A 22,902-nucleotide genomic window follows, 5' to 3' on the forward strand; every position below is an offset into this window, starting at 1 on the left:
CTCCCGGTCGTTTCCAGATTCATTGTTTTGATATCAGCAAAGCTGTTTCTCATGTGTTGGTGTAAAATGCTGCTAAGAGCTGCAGAAATGTGTGGAGTCATGGACAGCTGCTGGCCTGGTCTGTAGATGTGAGAGTTTGTACCTGCATTAATGGAGCTCACAGAAAGACAAGATCACAGTGCAGCAGCTCAGCTGCGTGGAGGTGTGATGAAGATGACCTGCTGATGTTCAAATTGAGCATCAAAATGAGGAAGAATGGTGATCTCAGTGACTCTGAATGTAGGAGGGATTTTCACACAGCCATCTGCAGTGTTTACACAGAGGTCTGAAACATCCAGCGAGCAGCAGCTCTCTGATGATGTCAGAGGTCAGAGCAGAATGGTCAGACTGGTTGGAGCTGATAGAAAGACAACAGGAAGTCAAAGAAGCACTGGTTCCAACCGAGGTCTGCAGAAGAGCATCTCTGAACGCACAGCAACATGAAGCAGATGGAGGAAGAACAGCAAACTGAGGCTGCAGCTCACACAGACTCACCAACACTGGACCATAGAAGAAGAAGAAGAAGAAGGAACACTGCTGGTCTGATGAGTCTCCATCTCTGCTGCCACGTTCAGATGGTCGGCTCAGAGTTTAAACAACATGACAGCATGGACCCCTCCTGACTGGCTCAGTGGTTCAGGCTGCTGCTGCTGTGATGGTGTAAGGGAGGTTTTCTTGGCACACTTTGGACCCCTCAGTACCAACTGAGCCTGGTTTAAAGGCCTCAGCCTGATGTTAAAGGGGGAGCATTCAGGAGTAAAGAGGCCTAAGATAGAAGCTTGTGGTGCACCACAAGCCGTTCTGTAGGTTGTATGTTGTCCACAGTCAGCAGATCTCAGTCAACAGAGCAGCTCTAGGATGTGATGGAAAAGGAGAGGGAATCTCATGCATGTGCAGCCAACAAATCTGCAGCACCTGTGCTAACATGCTAATATGGATGACAATCTCTGCAGAATGACACTAAGAACTAAGACAGCTCTGAAGCCAGCTTGGTGTTTGGAAGGTGGACCTGCTGAGATGTGTTTTTATCCTGCTTCCACTGTTGTTTGAAAGGTCTCTCCTCCTCTTTTATCTTCCTCATTCACATCATGTTTTTGGGCAAACTGTCTCCTGTAATAGCCGTGAAAGAAGAAGGAGGGGGGGGGGGTTCTAATTAATCTGCATGAGTGTTTGCATGTTGCACCATCTGTAGAGCTTCAATTAGAATTCTTAGATGAACGAGATTGGAGTGTTACTGCACCGCCAGTGTTTGCTCAGATGGAATCTGCTGCAGAAGCACCGGCTTTCACAAGTTATAATTACAGTTACACTGCGCTCGCCTCTCAGCGGTGGGATCTCACTCGCTCTCTCTCCCTCTCTCTCTGTACATTTCTCTCTAATCATTGTTATTTCTCATGTGGAAATGGTAGTGTTCACCCCCTACTGTATCTGTTACTGCACTGTGCAAAGCTGAAAATTTGGCATAGCAGTCCTCCCACAGTGTGTCCATAATTTTGGATTTACTGAAACAATATAAGCTGCTTATTTTTGATAATGCACACACAGACGCACAGACGCAGTGTTTAGAAACTATCCATGGGTTTTTAATGGTATTTTCATCCCCCCCCCTTCCCCAGCTTCTACAAACACATTTGGCTGGTTTTGTGTGGAAGCTGTCATTTATCCTGTAAACACCGGGGCTACTGTGGATCTGTGTGAGACCTCTGCACATACGTCAGTGTGCCCGACAAACGGAGCGATCCTGCAGATACTCAGGAGCTGCTCATCACTCTGATCGCTGAAGTATGGGCTGTGTTTTCAGTGGCGTCGGCCCGTTTTGAATCAAATTACACGGTCAAATGGTGTCAGCTGCTTTATGATAGCATTAGCAACTTGAGCAGATAGTCTGTTCAGTCATTGAGTCACTGTTGAGTCACAAAAATATACGTTTCAGGGTTAATAAAAAGGTAAATGCCACAGGTGCCTTATGACTGATGTTCTACATACATCTACTACTCACTACTTAAAGGTCACAGTCCTTCCCACGCAGGCACTAAACATTATTAAATGTAAAAGATAAGGTGCAGAATCCCCAAGACTCCCGGGTAGACCAATCATCAGTGATTCCTTCGTGAACTCACTCACTGCCCTGATTTCCCTGATGTCTTCACCTCTCATTTAGAACAGGTCAGAACCAGGAACCAAGGATGATGAAGGGCTTCCTTTGGTTTTCTTTATTTAGACCATAGACTATGGAAATTACCCATAGCTTTCTGAGAAGACTGTCATCCTGGCAGTCCACCTAAACTCCTGGTTAATCTGAATACAGGCAAATAAGTGAGCTGATGTGAAAGTCTACATGTGCCCATCACTCGAAGCATCATGGCCTTCAGTTATGATGTCCAGCCTTGTCTAATTCACTGATATAATTTAGAATTAATTGTTCCATCAATGCCAGCAAGTCATCCTGGTTCAGACCTAAACCATGATGCTACCACCACCATGTTGATGAGGGGATAGGTTCATATACTGGGATACAGGGTCATCCTTCTGCCCCACATTAGGCCTCTTTTTAAGACTAATAATTCTGTTCTGGCTTCATCTGTCCCCAAAATATTTCCAGACTTTGGTAGATCACTGGTGTTTAAGTGAAACAGGGCACTTACTAACACTGAATACTTTGACATCTTCCATTGATGAATAACACCTCTGAACAAATGGATTCTAATCCTGGAAGTTTACATAGCTTTTGGACCAAACCTGTCTTTGCACCAGGCTGTGGAGGTTTATTTTGTTGGACATTTTAACATGCAGGTCTATGAGGATTGACTTGTTTGGGAGCCAGCCAAGTGGCCATGTGAGGTATTGCAGTTTGTGATCTTTCTGCTCTAAACACGGTGTAGGTCTGTCATCCTTGCAGCTTTCTAAGATATTAATATCTGTCTGACTTGTTCTTGCAAACCACAGCGTTTCATAAAATGAACTGTGGAGTCAACAAATACTCTGTGATCGCAGTCAGATTAAAGTTACAGGAGCCGGAATCAGATTTGTTTTGATTCCTCCTCTGGTGTGATGACAGCTCCTTCAGACTCTCTCCAGGTAATGAGCTGCTTCAGAGCGTGTGGACGTTTATTTACATACGCTGCTGTGAGTTTAATTGTGATCCTAAATGAACTAAACATGTAAAACTTTAGTGCTTCGGGGCAAAGCAAACAAACAGCAGGTATAATTGAATGTGTGGATGGATTTTTAACAACCAGCTGAATATAATGCCTAATGAATATGTCATGCTCTGCCTGGTCTGAGAGTCTAAGCTGCAGCCAGCTGTGGTGCAGCAGTTTACAGCTGTAGAGCAAATCCCCACCTTGTTTTTTCTTGGTAGGACACGTCTCAGCCCTGTAGTGCCACATACATTATACAGAGTGTGATGCTGCATCCAGCACCCACCGTACATGCATTATTCTGACGGCAGAAATATGGATTCCTCATTCACACTCACCTCTTGAGTTCATCCCTGCGTCTGCCCACCCACTCCTCCTTCTGCAGTCTTCCTCTTCCCCTCAAACACACACACACACCGTTATCTTTTCGGAGTCAGACTCAGAATGCACATTAGCTGTACTCTGCTGCATAAATACCAAACGTTTGCTGTGGATCTGTTGTCCAGTTTCAGGGGAGATGTATGCTTTCAGGCTGCAGGGTTACACTGTCCGTCAGCAGCCAGGAACAAGGGTAGAGTACGAGCAGGAAGGTGGTATTTACAGCTTCGTCTCACGCAGTGTCAGACATTATACATCCTGATCAGGATTCCAGTGATACCTGCATTAAAATGAGCAGCATGCAGACTCTGTTCAGGCTAATGTCTACCTGCTGTAGCTGAGGAGCTGTAGGAGTGGACTGCATTAATTACAATAGAGCAGGCTGATCTGGCTCCACAAGTCTGGAATGTTAATGCAGTATGAGCAGCAGAGGCTGACCATGGAGCAGCACCTTCAGGTGTCTGAAGTGATGGTTTACGTCTGCAGGCTGCAACCATGTACACCTAAAGTCATCACCCTGCCACTGGTTCACTGCTGCAGACCAGGAACACCTGACAGAGCTGCAGATTTGGAGATGATCTGACAAATGTTAGGGCCAGTCTGTGGCATCCTCAAACCTTCACCTCAATAATGAGCATGTAAACACATTTAAACACGTTCTCTGTGCAGTCATTTCTCTTACGAAACAGCCCAGCTGATTAATTCAGCGCTCATCGATGGCATACTGTCTGATGCTGGAAACCCTCATCTATTCATAAATCAATTTGAATAATTACACTAAAACGCTGCTGTTGTGCGCCTTCATTAGTAATACACCCCACCTTTAGATTATCTCGAGGCTGCAGGTGGAGGCGTCCTTCATCTAATCGGAGCATTTTGAACATATCGCCTAACCCTAGCTCTGACCCAGTTATCGACATTAACTTGGAGGAGAAGTGTTCACTCACAGGAGCCATGACAACCAGATAATGAGTGTTATTTACTTCACCTGTATGATCTCAGTGTGTCTGAGGCAGCATCAGTATGACACTGCTGCATTGTCTGTGTTCATTAGGGACAGTAATTGAACTGCTGAGTATCGGCCAACAATCCAAATCGCATTTAGCATCGAGGTACAGGCCACCGTGATTAACTTCTTTTCTCTGTGCTAATTAAACCGAATGTTTGCAGGAATATGTGTTGTGTGGTGATACGAGTGCAGAAGCTTTGCACATACAGAGCAGGGACGAGTTCAAATAGTATCCCCCTCCAGTGCGGGAACACCTGTCTGACTGTACTGTCAGGAAAAGGGAAAGGCAGCCTTCTCTAATTATCCCAGCTGCTGTGAGCGTGCTCTGTCTGTTCATCCCTCTCTCACGCGCATTGAAGTGTGTAACCTTTTCCCGGGCTGTGTAATCCAGTGTGGCGCCGCTCTGTGTTCTCCTGAAGAGCGTAAGCAACTCCCAGCCTCACTAATCCATACTGGAGCTCTCAACTCTTTCTATGCACAGCACCCGACTCACAGAATCCTAAGACCAGGGGATCATCTGTATGTATTTGCCAGCAGCGCAGCTCATCTCGTTAGCTGACTTTTTTTTTGCGTTGGTGCTGCCTCCAGCCATATTGTTCTGCTTCTGTCTGATGGCACACATAGAAGGCAGCCGGTTGGTTAGTGTAATGCCAGGGTTTGTTTCAGAGAACTGTGAGACACTGGGGTTGCCTGGCAACGGGGGACACATGGAAAAAAAGGTCCTCCATTAATAAGGACAGCTCGCTCGTCTGGTGTGTTCCAGCCTCAACAAAACAGTGTGTTGTGTTTGTCACAGTAGAATATTTTTGCTAATGAAGGTGATTAACAGAAAAAAACAAACAGTGAAGTTGGAACGAGCACGTCTGCGAGGAAGACAGTTACAGTCGGCACTTAGTTTGAGCTTTGTGGTGCGCACATGGCCGTCACCTCAGCACATTTTACATCTGACTTTAAAACAAGGGAAAGTCTGTAGATAGAGAGTTAGCTTGTTTTGTTCAAGTAGCATGCCCATCAGCTGTGTCCTAGATCAGGGACTGCATGTGTCCGTCTTCAGATCAAAGAAAGGAGGCATCAGGAGGATCCTTCCAGGCTGAATTTGTTGGATTTACAGCCTCCACTCTAACAGCCACAGAGGGATTCTGGTGTCCAGATTAATGGGGATCCTCTCTGCTTCCAGGCTGCAGGAGTACGCAGGCTGTCTACACTACGCTTCCTGATCAGGATTCCAGTGATACCTGCATTGAAATGAGCAGCATGCTGACTCTGTTCAGCCTAATATCTCCCTGCTGTAGATGAGGAGCTGTAGGAGTGGACTGCATTCATTACAATAGAGGAGGCTGATCTGTCTGGAATGTTAATGTCCCTATGACTGCAGCTGAGGAGGAAAGACCAGCATCAGAGTCTTGACTGAGGACTGGGCCAGGTTAGCTGCAACCAACGATTGAAAATGCTATTTTCAGTCGCCATGTTGGCCGTGTCACAGTGCGACCATTGTCCATCCAGCCCACAGGGTCATCCTGATCAGGACTTAACCCTGAAAGGATCTAACAGCTTCTAGTGGGCTGTAAGTGAACTTATTAACTGGGTTCAGTTCTACCACATGCTGTTGTAGCCACTGCGTTTTCATAGATGGTGGATTTGTGTGGAAGTGTGACACTAAACGCTGCCACTCTTAACATCTAAGCACTGAAACTGAGTTTGAGGCGTTTTTGATCCCAGTTGAATCGTTTGACCTCGTGTCAGCTGTAGCAGTGAGCTCTGCTTTAATGTTGACAAGATGTCTTGTGTGACAGTGTGTGTCTGTCTGTGCTGTTGCAGACAGACGCACACGTTTGGCAGTTTGGATGGGTGATCTGTACGCCTCACACACACACAGGCTGGGGGTGTGTGTGAGAGAGGGGGTCACAACAGTTTAAATAATGTATGTTATGAACCCACAGAACATGGAGCGGGTAGCCGCTGTTTCCTGAGCTGCCTCTTCAACAGAGAGGCCGGCCAGACAGCTAGATGTGTTTCTGTCCAGGCTGCTGGACACTGGCCCTTCATAATTCATGAGAGTTTGATAAGGAACTAAAAGGCTTCCCTTACTGAGACAGAAAGCAGGTGACAAAGAGATGGTGGCCAGAGAAGAGAGAGTCCTTCAGCTGGGGAAATGAAGGTGTATAAGGTGAAGGCAGAGAATGGCAGAGAGGAGGTGAGGGTAATTATAAATGTGGAGCACTGAGAGGAAGAGATGGAGACAGGAGGAGATGTAAATAAAGCATGAATGAAAGAGAGAGAGAGGTTTTTTTCCCTTGAGAAGGCTCAGCTTGACTTTCCCAGGATGCTGGGATCCTGGTCATCCTGCACAAACCTGGACCTACAGACAAAATCTGTATTTTACAGCAGGTTGGATTCAGGAAATAGAAGTTTAATGGGATGATTATTGTGGCTGACAGGGAGATAGATAGCCCTCAACACAAACTGTGATCCCTCCTGTGGCCCCTGAAGCCGCCTGGTCTTTGTGGTCTTTCTATGCCTGTGTGTCCCTGGCTCGGCTTCAGTGACAGAGGGCGGCCATTAGAGCTCTTTGCTCCTGGCAGCCGCACACTGGTCCAGCAGCCCGGAGCAGCAGCAGCAGCAGCCAATCCCACCGGACTACAGGAGGAGAGGAAGCACAAGACTGGTGCAATGATTGGCGCATAGTTTCAAGGCTCCCGCCGCCTGGCAGGTTGACGGAGTGGGATGCGTTGGAAGAGGGCGATAGGAAGGGGAGAAGGTGAGCAGTGAGGGATGAGAGGGGCAGACAGAAGAAGCAGGAGCTGCCCCCTGCACTTTCAGATAAGACACCTTTTAGCAGTTGTAGTTTGACTTTTAACCAGATCTGGCAGATTTCAGTATGTAGAGGAGCTTCTCCATCACATATAAACACTGCTTTTCACTTTGTTAAAGCTTTGAATATTGAGCATCTTTTCTTTGTAATAAACCTCAGCACACTACTATACAAACCAATCACCAGCCTGCAGGGCTGATAAATGAAGCCAAAGTGCAATTCCCTCTGTGACCTCTAGAGGCTGACTCTAAAAGTGAGTCAATCCTCAAAGTCCTCCATGTTTAAATGCCCTGCAGGAATAAGTTAAAACAATAACTCTGGTGATTTTTTTATGGTGTTTTTATAGTAGAAATAATAGAGTTCCAATTTTTTGATTTTTTGAAAATTCAGAACATTCTTTAACTCTTAGTGACATCACGCACCATGAACCAGTTTCCAGCATCCTCCATTTTGATTTTACACATCCACCCAGCAGCAGCAGAGTCCTAATAGAGATATGTATCTGACAACAGAGCCGACCCTGTGACGTCACCCCATCATGGAGTGACGTCAGTTGTGGGCAAGTCCCCATAATATCTCTTTAATTCTGTACATGCTGCTTATTGTGTTGGCCCAGCTGTGTCTTCGTGGGGCAGAAGGCGGTATGAAAATGACACAGCTATGTGACACAGAGATCTCTTATTTCCTCATTCCTGAGGACATGTGCTGTCGCATCCCATTACGGTGCCGCGGCATTGGGAACAGAAGAGGCCCTGACAGACTGAGATGAATTTAGATGTAGCGATCTTGTCTGGATGAGCTTTAATAGATTACATTTTATGGTGATGCGGTGCGTCTCTTGTTGCTCAATGTGCACTTATCCTCTGAGCTTTACACACATGCATGGTCTCACACACACACAAACAAAACACACACCCTGCTCTCGTCAGGGCTCTATCTGTCCCCGTCGCTCTCTGGCTTTTCCACCTGTGTCTCCTCTGTGATGAGATTTGGAAGTGATACGCCTGTTTGCTTTGACGTTAAGGAATCGGATGGGCTAATGTTAACGACACCATAATTGTGTAGAATGGATGTGCTGTTGTCCTGCTCTGCCCTTGTCCCTCAGCTCGGCTTTTTATCAGGACATGCCCCGGAGCGGCTAACGGTGGCACAGCAACAAAAACCTCAAATTACATTTGGCACTGGGGATTTAATGGTTCAATAAAAATCAGCTTCACTCAGCACTGCCTACCTGCCCGCCCATCTCTCCTGCGCCACTCCAGTGGTCTCAGTCTGTCAAACTTCACTCAATAACGCCCTTGATGTCGACTCTTTGTGTCACACTCGATACAGCTTTTCAATTAAGACAACTGGCTTCAGATGATCTGGCTTTAACTTGTAGCATTGATTTCTCAACTCAGTTCCCACCTGTAGCTTGCAGGACTTCTGCTGCATGAGCGCACTCAGTGTTATTGTAAGGAATGGTTTATATTGGATGGTCCTGGTGTTGTTCTGTGTCAGACTGCATCAGAACAGGGAAGTAAGATGACTGAAGTGACTAGCATGGCTGTTGGTCTGAGGGTTTCAGGGATTTTCACACACAGCCATCTGCAGTGTTTACAGAGAGGTCTGAAACAGAGAAAACATCCAGCGAGCAGCAGCTCTCTGATGATGTCAGAGGTCAGAGCAGGATGGTCAGACTGGTTGGAGCTGATAGAAAGACAACAGGAAGTCAAAGAAGCACTGGTTCCAACCGAGGTCTGCAGAAGAGCATCTCTGAACGCACAGCAACATGAAGCAGATGGTCTACAGCAGCAGAAGAGAGCACCGGGTGCTGCTCCTGTCAGCGAAGAACAGCAAACAGCAACACTGAACCATAGAAGAAGAAGAAGAAGGAACACTGCTGGTCTGATGAGTCTCCATCTCTGCTGCCACGTTCAGATGGTCGGCTCAGAGTTTAAACAACATGACAGCATGGATCCATCCTGACTGGCTCAGTGGTTCAGGCTGCTGCTGCTGCTTTGGACCCCTTGGCACCAACTGAACCTGGATTAAAGATCACAGCCTGGTTAGTGAGCATGTAAGCTAACATGCTAATATGAAGGAAAGTCTCTGTGGAAAGTTTCCAACAATAAGCGGGCTCCAGCTCAGTGCTAACAAGGTGAATGTGATGTGTCCAGTGAGTGTTTGTCATGATGATTAATCCTTTAAAGGAGGATCCTGGAGGACACATGTCCTCAGACTGTATCTCTGTTGTAATTCATAGTGGCTGCATTGTTTAAAAGGATGCTATCATAGCATCAGTCATAATCTGGGTGTGCCAAGTGTTTAAACGCTTATTCCATTTAATTTTTTTTCACCTCCTGGGGGGAAAATCCACTGCCTCTCGATCCAGCCAATCATAATTTATTCATTAAATGCTGTTATCTGATTAATTGTTGTTGTGTGTAAACAGAGCGGCAGGACAAAAAGAGAGAGAGAGAGATCCACCTGAACCTGTTTCCAGCTCCTTCACGCCTATAGCCAACAGAGATTCAGGAGAGTTCGGGCGCCAATTAAGAATTCCTAATGTGAGAAGTTCAGGGTGGGGTGTGGTGTGGGGGAGGGGTACAGAACCCGTCTAACAGGGGACCCTAAAACAAAACAATCCCGAGCCAAACATGGAGCCAAACGTCTCCTCCAGCCATGAATAATGCAGCAGAGGAAAACAGTACACTGGCACCACAGCAGTAAACAGCCCATTAACATAACAGCCACACAGAGGAAGGTGTGTGTGAGCCTCGGTGGTCGTAGTAAACATGGTGGAACAGGTGGAAGAGTGTGAAGTAGATTTTTCTCTCTCAGTTCACCCTCCTTTGAAAAGCTGTCCTCCAAAAAGTGTCTTTGTTCTATATTTATCCTGATGCCCTCCTTTTATTCAGGCTCATAGATTCCTTTATTCACTACTTATTTGAAGGAGATTTTTGGAGACGGCTCTCCTCCTTCCACTGGAAGCGCAGAAAGTACCGTGGTTATCATCACTAGGCGGAGGTGTAGCGTCGCCCGTTCTCTGCTTGTTTATTTGGGTCAATTGCGGCATTAGCCCTTTAAACGGGGCCAAGTCTGGGGAGAAGGAGTTCTCTCTCAGAATGTTTGTGCAGATTTTATATTGGTCTGATTTTCCCTGATAGTTCCTCTGTTTGCTGTCTCATCAGTTCGACTTTCTTCGTACTTCATTGTTCTGTTTGTTGCACCTTGTTTCAGAGTTTTGCTTCTTTGGATTGTTATTACTTCTGATATGATATCGGCATTCCCCATCAACAGTAAATATAGAAGAACCCTTCAGTGGGAAAAGCCTGCTCAGCTCGACTGTATGGATGAGGTCATCACGGAAACCTCGCCCCCTCCAGGGGAATTGATTGACAGCGCCTGTTAACACACACCGGCCGGTTTGGGGGTATTTATCAGGCCCGAGTGTATCTTGGTCTGGATTGGTTTGGATGGAGGCTTTGTGTGTGTGAGGAGAGAGAGCTGGATGGCAGAGTGTGTTAGGTTAAGTCTTCCAGGCAGAGACCTGGGCTGGAGTTCCCATGGGGTCGGTGTGTGCGGCGGCGTTCTCCAGTGCAGCCCCTCCCTCTCTGTTCCTGTCCCTCCTTTGCCCTGGGACTGGGGACTGAGGACTGCCTGTGGAAGGTCATGGAGATAAGGTGGAATGTTGTTGTGCTGTGGAGATAGGGAAGTGCTGCAATTATTGCTGTGTCAGTGGAAAGGCCTTTAAATATCTGCTGCTCTCTGTGGAGGGCAGGTGAGGACAGCTCCTGTCAATCGCTCCCCTGGTACCTCCTAAAAACTGCACCCTCAGTAGGTCATTTAGTTCTGTACACTGTTAGATGATCATATTAATCATGATAATGTGGACGTAATCATTCCTGTATGATTCATTTAAAACAGGGGTTTGAATTTTCCCTCGTTTATTTCAACAATCAAACTCTGTTAATTGTTTTATTGTTTTTTAATAAACTGTGTGGGAGCATTAGGAAAAAATGGATGTTGTTAATTAGGCAGCTGATCAATAAACACAATTTAAACGATTAAAAATATGCCCTGGCTAATATAGGCTGCTGCTCGTCAATACAGTGAATCATGTCCCTGTGTTACTGTAGGACAAATTAGACCAGAGTAGCACTAAAATGACTGGCACATTATTAAAGATGATGACCCCACCAGTAATCCACCTGTTGACCTGATGGTTACTGTCCTCTCTGCATGTATCAGGCTGGGTCACAGAGCAGTTACTGAAACCTCGGTTTCCTCCATCAACACACAGGGCAGCCTCTCACCTTCCACTCTGAGAACAGCTGCTGCTTCTCTCCCCGCCTTCTCCTTTCTGATATTGTTCGAATATAAAGCATGTTCTATCATATAAAAAGCTGTTTCTCTACTTCTAAAATGAAGCTCTCCTCGTACATGGCTGTTAAATGATGGAGAGTTTGCTCAGTGTGTTTTATTTATTTTATTTTAGAGCCTCTAGAGGCTGCCTGGGGAACTGCAGTTTTTGACCTGTGCTTCCTGGGGTGTGCCTATGGATGAAACCTGGGAATATGTTGAATATTTCTGAAGCAATGTCTTGAGAGAGCTCTTAAATTCAACAAGCCTTACCCGCTCAGTGGACAGCATCATGTATGCATGGGCGTCCTGCACTGCATGTTTGTGAGGAGGCACGTCACATCCTTCACCCTGGGCTCTCCTCAGACTGGAGTGGGTTTCAGCTGTGGGCCTGGGTGATTTATACCAACAAGCTGTCCCCTCTGTCCTCAGAGAGACACTATCTAGCTGTTTGTCTGCGGTGCTTTGACCTCAGGTCTGCACACCGCTGGCCGTCTCCAGCTCCATCAGACTAAAGAGGCTGCCGCCGTCGCTATGCAGCATCTAACATGCATCTCATGGGTGGGCGCTAATTCATCACTTTATGGCAGTGAGTCCTCTGCAGAAGAGGTTTTACTATCATCACTGTGTCATTACAGATAGGACTGACCGGCGACAGCGTTGGGGCGGATACAGAGATTCGCTCCTCGCTTTGACCTCAGATTCATTTAAAAGTCAGATTGACTGCTTAATGCTCCTTGTTTCAAGTAGCATTACATGAGATCAATGCTCAGAATTAATTATTGCTTTTCAGTTGTCAGTCACTGCTGAGAGCTGTGGTTTGCTTCACACACGCCACATTCCTGCTGTGAGTTTTTGATGCATTTACTGTTTTATTTCGGTAGTTGTCGTGGTTCATGCTTCTATTTCCTGTTTAGCGTCCGTAGATGCCTTGTTTGTTTTACTTCCTGTTGTCCTCTTCTCCCTCCATTTGGTTCACAGTGTGTTCAGTGCAGTGCTTATTATTTCTGGTATCAGTGTTATTGAAGCTCACCTTGTGGTTTGGGTTCTTTAATTGTACTGGTCTTTAACTAAGTCAGATATAGGTGGGACTGTGGTGCAGGTTGGTGGCACATCTCTCTCAAACAATCTCCTTAAAAGTGAGCTGCAAACCTGCTGCCTCCTGGGAGATTTGTATGAGAATGGATGCTTGACAGCGGCCAGCACCAGCCAGACTTTAGTTCCACTCCAGGGATGGACCTGCCTTTCTATGTCAGTGTAAATGTAATTTTCACTCAGCTAAAGCACCTCAGGTACCTCCTCGCCTCAGATCCAGGATTAAGCTGTGTGTGAGAGAGAGAGAGAGAGAGAGGGAGGCAGGGAGAGAGCAGCAGAAATTAAATCAGTGTGAGGCTGTATATGTGTTCATGCAGACAGTATGTGCAGGTAAACATGTGTGCATACTGCAGTTTGTGTCTTGTGTCATTCAATCACACAATACATGGAGCACTGAGGGATCAAATGTAATTTCACACAGCCAATATTTGACCTTTAGATCTCGAAACACGGCGCCAATATGAAAGAGCGAACGCCTGTTCTAGCCGCCGCAGAGCGCCTCTGTTAAAACGATGGCAAATGGACTCGATTGTCATTCCTGATGGTGTTTCCCCTCCTTCCAAAAGCTGCAGTTATGAAGAGCTAATGTGTTGACCAGCTGCGACCTCTGTCACACAGGCGCAGAGTGGAGCTTTACGTAACAAATCATGCAGCAAACCCTAAACTCCATGCTGATGTGTCAAAAAGTGCAGTTCCCTTAATGGCCTCTAGGGGCTGACTCTAAAAGTGAGTCAATCCTCATTGATTTCCATGTTAAAATGTCCAGCTTTACAGCAGAAATACAGAGTCTGGTACAAAACAAACATCCTGCCCACTCAGCCCCACTTGTGCTCTTTGCCTGTATTTGGATAAACTGGGAGTTTAGCGGGACTCAGATGCTGATGATAACGGTCAGATCCTCCCACAGACACTCAGAACAAAACTCAGAAATGTCTGAGTGACATCACAGAAGCTTGGTCAATATATATGTAGAATGTGAATATCTAGGCATCGCCCTAGGTTCGGGAACATTTTGAGGTGGGTCTTGAAGGACTTTAAATCCACCTTTGTGGACCTTTAACACTGTGGAGTTGGAGTGGACTGGGGCATTGCCTCCTCTTCATTTCCTGGTTCAGATGTCTGTCTTTTTCAGTGTCGTCTACCAGCAGCAGCACCTCTGCATCCCAGAAAACAGGCCTGTACCATTGCCAATGTTTCCACAGATTTTTGGAGTTTACCACCACACAACACAACGATATTGTCTTCAGAAACTCAGCTCCTTCAACTCTAGACTTAAAGTTACCAATCCTTGTACTTCATATCTCTTGCTGTATAATTGAACAGCTATTTTAACGTTATAATCAAAATTATAATTACTGTTCATGTATCTTGTTGCAACAATACGTTGAAAGGTCATTAACATTTTATTTGAGCATAATTCTGGGCTCTAAGCTAAACGGAGCTGGAGGCTAGACATGTGATTATTAAGTGAAGCCACAGTTTAAGTACAGGCAGCACTCTTCACTGAAAAATGCCCCCAGACTAAGCTGAAGAGGTAAATTATTGATCAGAATGGTCCAACGTGGAACAATCACAAAAATCAATCCCAAACAGTTGCCTCAGATCACCGTGTTCTTTCTCTTTTAAAGCTCAGATCAGGGAGGCGATGATACAAAGGTCAGCTGCTTGTTAACACCATTACTTTGCTTGTTTCCTAATCAGGGTGAAACAAACCTGTGATGAACGACTGTTCTCCGCCTCTCTGCGGTCACTGCATGCACAGACAGCGATGGCGTTCAGGTCTCTGTCGGGTTACACCAGCTGATCACGTTTAGAGACAGAATCCTCAAAGTGTGCCCTCCTTTTTGATGGTAATCTGGGCCATGTGGAGACCGTGTAGATGGAGGAGCGTGGGCGGCGGTTAGATTGGCTCAAGTTAGCTCTGCTCCTTCCAAATCATTTGTCTGCTCGGTAATGTGCTGTGGACGACACTGTAAAAGCCTGATGAAGTGACACTGACGTTATTATGTGCTGCCAAAAAGCTAGTGAACATGTCCGGCAAAGATAAGTGAAATGCTGCTCTCAGTGGAGTCCAGATGGAAGATATCTTCATGCCCTTGACACCATTTGTACTCCAGTACGTTCAAACTGAGTATTTACTGGTGGATTTGTGTTGTAGAACAAAACTCTCATGAGCTCGTCTTAACCACAGACCTTATTTCAGCCATCTGACAAACACATGTTCAGCAAACCCTGCAGTTTGTGAACCAGAACCTTCTTGGTGAGTCTGCCCCCCCTCCCGTTCATGTCAGCACGCTGAAACTGGCTGCAGTTCACCTAGAGGGCGCTGTGGGGAAAAAAGCTCACAATTTATTTCCCCCTACTCACTGTATTGGGCCCTGTGTAGTGTCTGCCATTTGTAGTGCTGCTAAAATGTGCAGTAGTAGGTCACTACATTATGTAGCATCGTGCATTTCCCACCAGATTTACCTGTTAGTGGTGCAGCACGTTTTAATTATGCAACAGCAGTGCTAAGCTCTGTGTATTGTCCCCTGCAACAAACTCCCCATACAGTGAGCAGGGCAGTTTTGGACTTTTGAAAAATCTGAAAGTGAAAACAATGTTTTAACCACCTATAACATAAAAAAACTACCTGAATTATCGCCCAGAGAATTTCACATCATTGGTCTCCTTTAAACCCCATGCATTCTGGACCATATGGAGAGCGCCCCCTGGGGTCAGGTCAGCAGTGGGGCTTCTCTCTGTGTAGATAATCTCTGATGTGAATATTTCTCCCAGGTTTTTCTGAACCCGCTCTCATGCTGCCCGTGTTCACTCACAGCAGCTGTTTGGTATTCTGCGCTGCTCGCCCGCTCCTGGTCATGCTGAGGAATCCGAGGCACCTCGCAGCGAGCAGGGTCAGGATGGAGAATTTATTGGAGCGCTCTGGAGCCTTAGACGAACATCGCTTTAATCGATCTGTTGAAACATTTCCATAGTCAGCGCACTCTGGCTCTTCTGATCCCCCTCCCTCCATGTTTTAATCAATGAAGGTCCCATCCACCTCCAGCTACAGGATAGGACCAAGGCCAATTGACTCATGCATGTCAGTGAAGAGCAGGGAGAGGCTTGTATTTCTCAATCACCAGCATCATTCCAATGATCTGGAAATCCATGATGATGGGAATTCTCCTAATAAGATGAGGGAAAGATGATGATCCCAGCTTACTCTGAGCAAATGGAATCCCTGGGGATCAGCAATCCATTCCTCAGACATTTAATCTGTTAAACAGCGGTAATCAGCTGGTGTCAGTCCACTGCCTGTTTAGCACAATTGCAATAAAATGCTGCCCTGAGTGTTGAAGTAATAAAGGTTCCTCTGAACTGAGCGACGTGCTGCTTAAAACTGCCGTAGGCGTATGGCAGCGGAGGCAGCAGGACGGTTATCCTGTAGCTGGTTATCTTCAGGCATTTTCTGACTCTTTATTAGGCAGTAGACTGATTATAGGGAGTCATGGGACAGGACTGTGGAGTACCTGGGATTGGATTTACAAGGACAGTTCTCAATCTCACCCAGAGTACCTGGCGATTTTTGAGTGAACACAGTCCAGGCTTCCAGGTCTGGGTGAGGGCATTGTGCAAAGGAAGCATGGATAAGCAGGGGCTTCTGGTGGTACTAACCAGAGTCCAGAGTCTGAATGATGATGATGGCACACATTTCCGAAAACCTCTTGATGGTTCGGTTTCCACAGTGCAATGACACAACACAGAACTTCATCCATTCTTCTTTCTGCTTATCCGTGGTTGGGTCGCGGGTGCAGCACCCTAAACGGAGAGGACCCTGACCTGCCTTTCCCCGGCCACCTCCAGCTTCTCCAGGAGATTTAAGAAGAAATCCCAGGCCGCTGAGAGATATAATCCATGCAGCATGGCTGAAACACCTCACCAGGATGCTCCAACCACCTCAGCTGGCTGCTCAAACAGGAAGGAGCAGTAACTGTACTCTGAGCTTTTCCTGCTTGACTGGTCACCCTGTCTCTAAGGTAGAGTCCGGCCACCAGGGTCTAGTGAGGGTTGTGCGATCTAATGAATCCATATTTTTTTAATACTCGTCCTCCTTAAACATCAAATCAAATAATGAGCATACACAGCACCATAAAACAATCACACTGGAGTTCAGAGACAGAATAATGTTGTTGTGCAGTTTCGTTCAAGAATTAATGACGATGAAGATATTTTTAGTGGCTGTTGTGTAATTGATTGATCTATTTATAAATCCACTTGAATAACTGCACTAAAGCAGTGAGTTTAGAGGCTGCATGTGGAGGTGTCCTTCACCTGTTCAAAACAGGATTTGCAGATCCAGTGTTTTCTGACTTACTCTGACTTTCAGAATAGTGTGCTAACCTTTGTTGGCTCGTGTTAGCATCTTCTAAAAAGAAAGAAGGCTGTAGTTGTAGTTATTTTTCACCCTTTGTTGACTTTCAGAGTGTGGGGGCTATATTTTTTAGGGTGGGCAGGTTTGGTGGGTACACTCCTTACACTCCTTTCCGGCTCCATCCTGTCAATCTGTTACCATATCTGCTCCTCTCGCTCCTCTCTCTCCTGCGAACGGCTGCATGTGACCTCATGAATGCATGCATGCAATAATTTCAGACACAGAAAATATGTAGCATAATAAACGCAGCAGCAGCAGCCTGGGAATGAGTTTGTCATTTTTGCCAGCGAGTTCATCATCAGCTGGGTGAGATAAAGATGACCACCAAAGCCATTACAGTTTTATTTGGTGCAGCTGAAGGATTAGTGGGAAGGGATTAATATGGCAAAAGGAGGACATAAATATACACCCTGTCCCTCCATCTTCCTGTGCTTTACTTCCTTTGCCCTGGTGATGCCCGAGGGGGCATTTTCCAGACCAGACGTTTAAATGCAAAATGGGAGAATGTGCCATTAAAGTCGACCGTGTCTCCAGGTAATTCTAATGGTAGCTTAAACACTTAGTGATACTTCCTGTTGCATTTTCATATTTGTACATCCCTTTGTCGGCTCAGAACAATTAGTCCTCACTTAACCACGCAGCACCTGAATGCTACTATAGTGTGAAAACTTTAGTGTTTGTGTTGTCTTGATGCCTCCATGCTGCTGCCGTGATGGGCTGTAGAAGCCCCATGATGCTGTTCAGACGCCTGTGTGTGTGTGTGTGGATGTGATTGATCTCCAGAGCTTTGTCCCCGTCTCCCTCGGCATGATTTGTCTTTGTTACGCAGACAGCGATGACCCTTTGACCCCCCTCAAGCATTTCACAACAGCAGGTGTGTGTCGAGAAGTCTCGATGTGCGGAACAACACAACCTGCAGCTCCTATAAGCTCCGTCAATAATGAGCTCTCAGACCGCTCCGTGTCATGCATTTTCATGGCCGTAAGAAAGCGTAACATTAAAATTTAATCTCATCTGCTTTTCTGAAAATCTCTGAAATCTTAACGGTTAGTTAAAGGGCCGGTTAATCACGGTCCCACAGCCAGAAATCCCACTGCAGCATGTTTTCTGATGAGTGGCGCCCAATTCCCTGCCGTCATGCATATTCATGCCAACTTGTGTTGATGTAAAGGCACTTACATGAAGCAGAGTAGCTAGCCCCCACTATTCTGCCACTGTGGAGGGAAAGTGGTAAGTCACGCAGATTAATAAGCAGGTTTCCATGGAGACGCTGGGGCCACACTGGCTTTACCTGCGTTTCCACAGCATCATGAACGGGAAGAGGGACTCGATGGTGACGGCACATCTCAGTGGTCATTACTATCAGCTAATACACACCATCTATCATATGAAGGAGACAGCGTGCGTGCCTCGGATCTGTGTATCTGCACGTGGATGTGTGTGAACATCGGCATAATCCCTGTGTGTTAATGCAGTTAATTTGCAGAGCTCACCTTCGTCCACGGACCCAGGCACACATTTATCAGATCAATACTTGGCCTGGGCTCGTCATAAACACCACATGCACAGAAAATCAAATAGCAAAGTGAAAAGTAATTGAATGATTCAATCTGCGAAGAACACACACACACACACACACACGTGCACCAGTTCACATTCATTTCACCTCTGAGCCGAATCTCAAATTACAATCTGAAAAAGGGCCCAAAGAGACCGCAATTGTTCTACAGCCTCTCTCTTCAAATTGAGATCTACTTTAATCACACCGTTCAAGTGCAATGCACACTTTCTGTTTAAATCGGCGTGTGTGACAGCGGCCGGACGAGCGGTGACATTTGATACGGGCAGCGGCGCAGGCCTTTCTGTGCTCGGATGCAGTGTGTTTGAAATAATGCCGTCTGACAGGTGGAGCAGAGGAGAGAAATGTATTCATGAATTAGTGGCTCAACATGAGCTTGAATGTATCTGTCGCTGCATCAATGACCCAGAGTCAGTGAAGGCTAATCAGGGATGAAACACACCTATATGTATTATCCACAGCTGGCCCTGAACCACATGGCTGCCGCCCCCAGTGTTACATTCAGTCACACAGACACTGCTTCCTCCAGACCTGCCTGTTCTGATGCTGCTTTGAACCTTAGTGTCTACATGCACTGAGCTGCTGCTGCTCTGTGATTGGCTGATTAGATTTTGTGTCAGTGTGACTGTGTGTACTTCCTGCGCCCGTCCTGCATTTCTCTATCAGGCCAGTCCAAATATAGAGATGATGGGAGCCTGCAGCGTAATCCAAAGTTACGACTCTGCTGCACCTCTCAGACAGTTCCAGCACACCCACTTTGTGTGATAGCCAACTGTTATTGCTGCTCCAAATGATCGGCCATTAATCCTGTCCCTCTGCCCTGCAGCTGAATCAGACTTGAGGAGCATGAGAGACAAAACGTGGTAAAGAACAACTCCAGAGGGAACACAGCTTGTGTGTGTGTGTGTGTGTCTGTGTGTGTCTGTGTGTGTGTGTAGGTGAAGTCCTCGCTCAGGTTGCTCTTTTGTTGGAATTCCAGTTATGCTAATTATAACCTGTTCACAGCATTAACAGCCAATGAATAGTTAATAGATAGAAGCTGCAGGTCTGTCATACACCACTGCTATGGACAAGAATGTTATTTACATCATCCAACCCTCCTGCTCATTAACACTATTTTTATCTACATAAAAGACTCACAAAGAGTTTTTATTTATTAAAACATACATCCATGACGGGTATGTATTCAGGTATACAGATTATTTACAATCAGAATTGTCTCAAAGCTCTTTACAGAGACCCAGAGCCTGAACCCCCTTCAGATCAACAGTCAGGAAAAACTCCCGATAACAGGAAGAAACCTTGAACAGGAGAGAGAGAGAGGAACAAACATGCAGAAAACATACATTAAATATATTACATATTTATTTAGAAGGTACAGTATTTCGTGTTTTGGGTGAACTGACCCTTTAAGAGTGATGATTCAGAGATTTTTTTGTGTTCTCAAATATATATTTTTTATCATTGCAGTGCTGCATGAAGCCTGTGGTTCCAGGAGGCGTCTTTTGTGAGTCACAGCAGTCTGTGTCCTGTAATAATGGGCGTGTAGTGGGCTACACACTGACATGGCAAACACGGCGTTCTGCAGAGAGACTCATATATTTTCATTAAGTCAGGCTGGAATCTGTGGGTTTTCCTTCTAAGATCTGTGTCGGAGCTCTTTCTGGCTCACGATCAATCACCCCGCAGCTAATTTATCGGCTCTGCTTTTTACCACACAATGAATTCATTCGTTTGTAATCCACAATGGCCTCTCTCCGTGAAACAATGCTGCCCATCTGTTGCAGCCTCTTGAATGTTTTTGTGAAGCCACGACCCTGTGATGTGACAGTTTGAGTCAGAGCTGACTGAGGAGAGCGTGGCTGACAGCTGAAGCGCCGCTCCAAAGAGCCCGATTTCCTGCCTCAAATCTGCTCAAATGCCCCCCAACCAAACAACGCAACACCCGTCCAGAGGAAGCAGACTCCTGTTGGCATGGTAACCATGCAGGGCCTGGTTTAATTCCTCTCGATGATAAAGGATGCTAACAGTATAAACATGTTAAAGACAGGACACCTCTGTCACTGGGGTTGAATCGGGTGCCATCGGTTTGTCAAATATTACTGGTTTATTCTCACATTTGAAATCATCATGGGTGGAAATGACCCACTGAAGTCTCTGATGTCTGCTCGTTTGTCATGGTCATTGTGTCTTTGACCACGTCTGTGCTGACAGGACTGCCAATGATGACAAAAAACAATTATGCAAATCTCCCATGGTGCTCGTCAGCAGTTCTGCTCGGCTGTGGCAGAGCTCAGCGAGCTGCCCTTTGAGCGGAGTTCATTTCATTCATAGTTAATTTTCAAGTTTCCGCCTGCGCAAATAAATAAAATGATCTCTCCTGCAGATATATCTACAAAGGCTCAGAGCTCGTTCTAATTTTGGATTAAACACACACACACAGAAAAAAAAGCGCTTGATTTGTTGAGCTGTGTTTAGGCGTGATGTTTTAGGCTGTGATTTGGTGGCTGCCCTGGGTCAAACGCCGCTGCTGTGTTTTGCCCTGCAGGCTGTTTTTGTTCAGCTTCGAGGTTCCATCAAGCAGGGCTGTGCAACAAGGAGCAGGTGGAGGGAGGTGGACGGCAGCCTGAAATAGGAGGTGACTGCTGACATTCACCTGGATGCCCTCTGCAAGGAAGGGGGGGGGGTGATCCCGAGGCTAGAGAGAGAGAGATGGAGCAGAGCATGTGTGTGTGTGCGATTGTGGTTACTAAGGCTACAGCATGCGGCCCTGTTGGAAAGGGAGGGGCTTGGAGGAAGGTCAGGCAGCTGAGGTACAACCAGCTAAATCAGCTCTGAAGTGTGAGGTCCCTGGTGGCGTTGGGGTTGAGGATAGGTAGCTGTTTAGGTTGCTCAGGAGGAACACAGATTGTTGCTTCAGAATGGGACCTTGTGCACGCTGTAGCTCACAGCGCCCCCTCTGGGCTGTAAATCCCTTTGAAACGCCACATAAAGGAGGATAAAAGATGTAGAAGGAGATGAGGAGACAAGTGTACCAGATAAGATTTCTTTCTGTGAGTGAGTTGTACGCTTTGAAAACATTTCCCGGAGGGGGATGGAGGTCACCTGGCATCTGTGTGAGAAGTAACCCCATCAAATAGTGCGCTGGGCCCGGGTTTAACCCCCTCCCCCCCCCCCCCCCCCCCCCTCAGCTGTCACCTATAGGCTCAAATCCTCCGCGGCTCCATCCCTGATGTCTGTATCCTGTGATGTCTCAGAAAACAGACCGTCCAGGCTTAAGCCGTTCAGAGAAAGGAAATGATGCAACATAAATTTCAAGACGAGGATTCTCTGTCTTTTATTCTCCACACACACACACACACACACACACACACACACTGAAGGAAGAAAATCAATAGCCTTTCCAGAGTGAGTCAATGCAGAAACAAATAGCTAACAAAGCTGAAGCTGCTTCTCATGCGGGCTCTAATGTAAAGGTGCTGTGCTCAAGCATGCGCTTCATTTTTGTCACCCATAGAAGATGATCTTGCAGGATAATAGATGAAAAAAACAGCCTGTGAACACACGGGCAGCATGAGAAACAAGCTGTGTGAACGCACAAAGACGCTCCTGATTAACTTGATGAAGACATTTGGCCATCCTCCTCCTCCCCATTGATTAGGTCTGACTAAGCAGCTGCCTGTTAAGTGTAAGGGCACTTTGTGGCCATCTACATTCATCTTGGTCAGGAAGCTTCCCTCCCCTTCAGGTTCAAAGTGCTGATCCTCTCACACTGGAGGGTGACGTGATTGAAAGCTGAACAGAACAGGCCTCATCTGGAGATTGCCGGGTAGATATGGCGCTGTTAGAGACGTGTCTTTGAGCTAAGGTGCTACATTTGTTGGAAGACTGCAGCCCTGTAGTCCTCACTGCCACGAGTAACAGTCCATGCTAAAATTGGCCGCTACATTGTTAGCATTAGCTTATGTGCTGAGTCCATCAGGGTCAGGTTTGGACGCGCTCTCCGTCTGCTCGCTCTCATTGGTTCTTTCTGTTGGAGGCAGCTTCTTCACATCAGAAGCAATAAAAGAATCATATTAACACTAAACA

General features: G+C 46.3%; 1 protein-coding gene across 1 annotated transcript in view; it reads left to right on the forward strand.

The window, feature by feature from the left end:
• adgra1b (adhesion G protein-coupled receptor A1b) overlaps nt 1–22,902 on the forward strand; it is a 121,500-nt gene that overhangs the window by 52,013 nt on the left and 46,585 nt on the right. The gene's annotated exons all lie outside the window — the stretch shown is intronic.

Source organism: Parambassis ranga, chromosome 15 (genome assembly GCF_900634625.1).
Source record: "Parambassis ranga chromosome 15, fParRan2.1, whole genome shotgun sequence".
Classification (NCBI taxonomy): Eukaryota; Metazoa; Chordata; class Actinopteri; family Ambassidae; genus Parambassis; species Parambassis ranga.